The sequence below is a fragment of the Micromys minutus genome (genome assembly GCF_963924665.1).
Source record: "Micromys minutus genome assembly, chromosome: 6".
In the NCBI taxonomy this organism is placed as follows: domain Eukaryota; kingdom Metazoa; phylum Chordata; class Mammalia; order Rodentia; family Muridae; genus Micromys; species Micromys minutus.
The window spans coordinates 41482335-41487961 of record NC_137975.1 but is presented as its reverse complement, the minus strand read 5'-3'; the positions used below and the strand labels follow the sequence as shown (position 1 = coordinate 41487961).

At 41.5% G+C, this 5627-nt stretch overlaps 1 pseudogene across 1 annotated transcript; it reads left to right on the top strand.

Annotated features, from left to right (window-relative positions):
* Positions 1-3794: 3794 nt before the first annotated feature.
* LOC308422157 (syntenin-1-like) lies at positions 3795-4610 on the top strand (annotated as a pseudogene). Its single transcript has one exon. The product of its transcript is annotated as a syntenin-1-like (transcript).
* Positions 4611-5627: the final 1017 nt, after the last annotated feature.

The following is a 5627-nucleotide window of genomic DNA, read 5'->3' as shown; positions in this document are numbered from 1 at the left end:
ATAGATACAGAGGCCATGGGGGAGTGCCGCTTACAGGCTGTCTCCTCATGGCTTGATCAGCTGCTTTCTTATAATGCACAGGGTCACTAATATGGGGATGGGAATGACACTGTCTACACAGAGCTGAGCCCTCCCACATAAATCAAGAAAATGTACCAAAAGCTGGCCGGCAGGCCAACCTAGTGGCAACATTTTCTCACATGAGGTTCCCTCTTCTAAAATGACTTTATCTGTGTCAATCTGATATAAAAACTAGCCAGCAACATAGTCTATGAAGTTTATTCATATACAGTTGCATGATAAAATTTTAGGTGAAAAATTGTATTTATTTATCCTTAGGTCAAAGTAAAAAAAAAAATGGAGTCAAGTGTGACTGGACAAGGTTAGGAGCATCGACTTAATCTTGTGTACAAAAAGGAGTTTCAAGAGGAGTGATACAAAATGGCCTTCAGCTTCCAGTCCCCCACTGCCCCTTAATTGGAGTTTAAGTACCTTTCCATAGGTCAATTACCCATGGACAACTGTAGTCAAGAATATCCCATGGAAAACCCCAACAGCAACCATTCTTGGACTAAAATGCCTGCCACACTGAGACTCCTTTGAGCACAAATGTTCAAGTTGCCCTGTCAGTCAATCTGAGAGCTTTGATGGCTCGGGGACTTACACAGTGTGGGTGAGTTGTCTCCTGCGTGGGATGGAGTGGGGAGGTTGACGACCTCATTGTTCCACTCAGACTGCTTCCTGGGCTTTAGCAGGGACAGCTGATGCTAGGCAGCTATGACACATGCCTGTGTTATTCATGCTCTACGTCTTTGTATCACCCTCACCATCACAGGAAGAGGTTGAATACAGCACATATCTAATCAAGGCTGACAGTGGTGGCTTACATCTGTGATCCCTGAGTTTGGGGTGGGGGTTGAAATAGGAGAATTTCCACTGGTTTCATGTCAGCCTGAGTTACATAGCAAGGCTGTGCCTAAACGAAACAAAACAACAAACAATGACGCTATGGTAGATTATACTGTTATGATTATTCTATTGTATTAATGGTATTGTCACCAACTGTGCCTAATAATGAGTTGTATCAATGGGTTGAATGTATAAGACAAATCACAGTGTTGAGTACTAAAGATGATGAGTTTCTGTGGATAAGAGAGACAGCTGTATTGCCTCAAGAATGAATAGGCATAGCAAATATATTGGGATTGGACACAGTTTTGTTATAAAGCCCAGCTGTCTGGGATCCCAGCACAGGCCTGAGGATTGAGTGATGGCAGCCACTGTACTGTATGCTGCAAGGAAATGTGTTCAAGCTCCCCTGCTCTTGTGACTTGGTGTGTGGGACCTTTAGGAAGTATAGCCAAGCCAGAGGTATTTGTAATGTAGGAAATACACTTGAATGGGATTATGAGACCTCAGGCCTACTCTGCTCTCCTGCATACATTACCATAATGTGCTACCACAGTCCCACCATATTGAGGCCAGGTAGTCATCTGTCCAAATGGGGAGCCAAGTAATAGCCACACGTTATAAGGTCAATGACATCAAGTACTTGTTCTATTGATGGACACTGGCTAACACACAAGAGGTGTCTGGATGGGAAAGACACTGTGAGGCTAGAATGAATAACTCTTGGTGAATTACTTCCTGGACATTGGGAGAAAAAAGGAAAAATTAACATGACTCACAGTTTTCAAACACTTTATGACAAAGGATGATGTTGTTTGTCTAGACTGTAAACACAGGCAGAAGTTTGAAGATGGAAGCAAGGAGAATATTGTTTCTCAAGCGTGTTTATTGTGTGCCATAGCTGATAGCATCCGACTGCATTTCACAGCTTCCTGAAGTCGGCCTTGCCAGAACTCCTGTCATACAAAGGAGGAAACTGGGGTATGGCGTGAAAGGCCCAGGGCTCTTGCTCTTTTCATCTCCCCGCCTTCCTCTCTGACACTCTTAAGCCTGTCAAGGTTCTGCATTATACCTGAGACTGTCTTATGGTTGGCAAGTATCTGGCAGATGCAAATCTAATTTCACTTCCTGATAGTTTTTTCTTCTCCATCAGTCTGGATAGAAGTGCTTCCCAGCTGCTTGATGCAGTCTCTATCCCTTGTTCTAGACCATAGCCATATTCATGGCTGCTCCCATCCAATATGTCTATCCACTGACTCCAAAAGATTTATCTTGGTCCTTGAAAATCAGTTGCTCTAATTTCTGATAGCACCCTCTTCAGCTAGCTGCTAAACATTCGTAATCATGCACCTGTAGCTACTTAAACACTCAGGTTCTTACTGAGGGTTTGTAACAAGTTAGTGGAGTCAGTCTGAGATTTGGACATATGCTTTCTTTCTGCAGCAAAATGTAGTTTGGGATAGAATATCTACAGTTCAGATCTACAGGCCAAGACAGCCTCTGCTGTCTACTAACTGACAGAATCTGTTTGCTGAAGCATCTTTCTGTCATATAATTTGTTTTGTCCAATGCATTCTAAAGTTGAATTTACACTCACTAACAAATATCTACAATTTAAAATTTGTTTCCTCATTCTCTCTCTCTCTCTCTCTCTCTCTCTCTCTCTCTCCCCCTCTCTCTCTGTTGCTGGGGCTCAAATCTAGGTCTTGCTTATAAATGCTTCACCATGAACCCTAGCCCCAGCTCAGTTGCTACATTTGACTTGTGCTCACCATAGTGGATAATTCCAATACAGACTATTTTGGCCACTACAGAATGCTCTCTAACTGTAACTTAACCCAGTAGCCCATCCAAAACAGAATGTCTAACTGAAGTTTCACATCTCCCGCTCCATCTCATAGTGGCATATTATGTCATCACTCTAGATTGAGTTTCTCCCCAAATTCCTGTATTAAAGCCCCATTCTTCAGTGTCTTCACAGTTGAAGATCGGTACTTTAAGATTAAGACATTTTTTTAAAACTATAACTTAAAAGATAGCATAATAGAGCCATTTCATCTGATGAAGAGAAAGGACACCTCGTCTCTCTGCTCACCTCCCATTTTTCTCCATGCACAGAATAAAAGTAATTTGAGAACAAAATGAGAGGGCATCTGCCTTGCTTGATAGAGACAGAGACCTTGTTAGAAGTCACTCAGAATGGCACGGTCATCTTGGAATTCTGGTCTCCAAAACTGTGAGAAAATACATTTCTGATGCCTAGTCTAACCTGTGGTACTTTGTTTTGTCAATCGAAGACAGCTACCATGATGGTCTGTAGGAAACCCAGCCATAAAACTCAGGTTTGACCAAGGGTGGTTCCCTCCCTTCATGCTTCCCTACCCAAATCTAATGTATCTTCTTTTTAAGAATAGTTTATAGGGTCTTCCTTTCCTCTCTTCTGGAGTCTGGAATCTCACATCTGAGATTCTGAGCTATCTGGCACACTTTTTCTACTTTTCCTCCTCTCAGTTTATAAATTAATCTCAGTTTTAGATTGCTTTTGTTTATATTATTGTATCAGCCACCCTTTAACTGCTGTGATAAGATACCAAGACCTAAGGCAATTTAAGGAAGAAAGAGTTGATTGTGGCTCAAGGTTCCAGAGGGAAAGGGTCCACGATTGTAGGGAGGGCATGGCATGTGGGTGGGAGCATGAAGCTGACTAGTTAAGTTTCCATCCACACCTGGGAAATAGAGAAAGAGAAAACAAGAAATGATATGAGGCTAGACCTCCTTGCCCCCCAGTGACATAAAGTTCCATCATTTAAAAATTTATAACCAGTGTAGAGCTGGAGTGGGTGGCAGAAACAGCATGGTCTTCTGGGCAGAAAACACCTGCAAAAATGTCCCTTTATCTGTATCTTGAAGATTTGAAGGTTGACAAAGTAATTCAGGCTCAAAGACCTATTCTCCCAGTCCTGCCAACCAAGCATTTGTTTTGGGGGATGCTTCTGCCACTTTCCCTCCAGATGGAAATCTTTATCCTAAACTGTATCCAGAGCTCTTTCAGTATATGGGACTGTCTTTAAATGAGGCTGAAATATGTGAAAATATGCCCATGGACTCTGGAGCGCCAACTCAAGGGCAGTTGGTAGCTAGACCATCCAGTGTGAACTATATGGTAACCCTGTGACAGGTAAGATGCTGAGATTCGAAGAGCAGAAACTAAGCAAGGGACACCGGAAGTCATTCTGTGTAAGGATCAAGATGGAAAGATTGGGCTCAGATGTAAGTCAGTAATTAATGGTATATTTGTTCAACTAGTCCAGGCCATATCAATGGCAAGAACTGTGCATTCTGGAGCTCTGATAAGGCACACAGGGTGCTCAAACAGGCGTTTGGAGAGAAGATTACCATAACCATTCATGGCAGGCACGATGCACAAGGTCAGCAGCGGGCATGTTGGCTTTGGAAAAAAATCACATCCAAAGTGGAAGATAGTTCTGCTGCTGCAAATGGCCTTCTCTGATCACCACATCTGTGAGATCAACGGACTGAACATCATTGGCCTGAAGGATGCTCAGACTGCAGGTATACTGTCAACAGCTGGGACTGTGGTTACTATCGAGATCATGCCTGCTTTTATCTTCGAACTTACTAAACGGATGGCTTCCAGCATCATGAAAATCCTGATGTATCACACCATTCCCGAAGTGTAAAAACCTTGTACAACACACCACAGCAGACTGTTTCCAGCTTTCCTCTTCAGCAACTTCTCTATTGAACATGAAGCTTTCCTGGAGTCCGGGAGAATATGCTGTATGGAGACCTTTCTATTCTCCATCTTAGCTGGGAACCTCACTCTATCTGATATTTATCATCTTCGGCCCTTAAGATAGGTGTAGCCTTATCCTGGTTTTGCAGATATGAAACTCTTCCCTGGACTTGGTTCATTCCTGAGAACCTGATGTCTTTATATAAGCCATTGTGATTAGGATGACTGGTGTAGGCTTAGCTGTGTCTGAGAACTGGTCAGCTTTCTCCTAGAAAGTGCTAATCATGTGCTTCCATTCTGTGGCATACTTGGATTTTAGTACATCAGCATAGTACATTTAGGATGATTGCATTTGATAGTTATTTTTTAAGTTCTCTCTCTGTGTGTAAAATTCCAATTAATCAACACTGTTTTCATTCCACAAAAGCATTATACATTGTATGTAGGTTGCAAGAGACTGTAATGATTGTCACTAAATTTTAACTACCTTCAGTTAATATGCTTCAATTGTCACCTTAACTACATGAGCTATTAGAATAAAAGCCAAAATAGGATTATTGCTGCCTTCTGAAACCTGAGATGTTCGCACTTTATTAAGCTGTTCTATGCTAGCCCCGAGCAGCTTACTGGCAAAGCAGAGTGGCCTAGTTGTATCAAGATTTTCTAGTCACTGCATATAGGAAACACCTAAGAGTTGTCATATTGCTTTCTGAGAAACAAATTGCTATATATTTCATGTAAAAGTTGTTATACTCAATAGAATAAATTTTGGAGTCTCCTTTTCACTTGTAGATTAAGTTGGGTACTATCTAATTTGGAATTTTAATCCTAACATTATGTAAAATTAGTTTTATTTTCTGACTCCATCCTGTAAACAAAGATGGCAAGGACACTTTACCCTAACTTTTTTCCTTCTTAGTTTGTGCCTATCCTATTATTTGATATTATTCTATTAAATAAA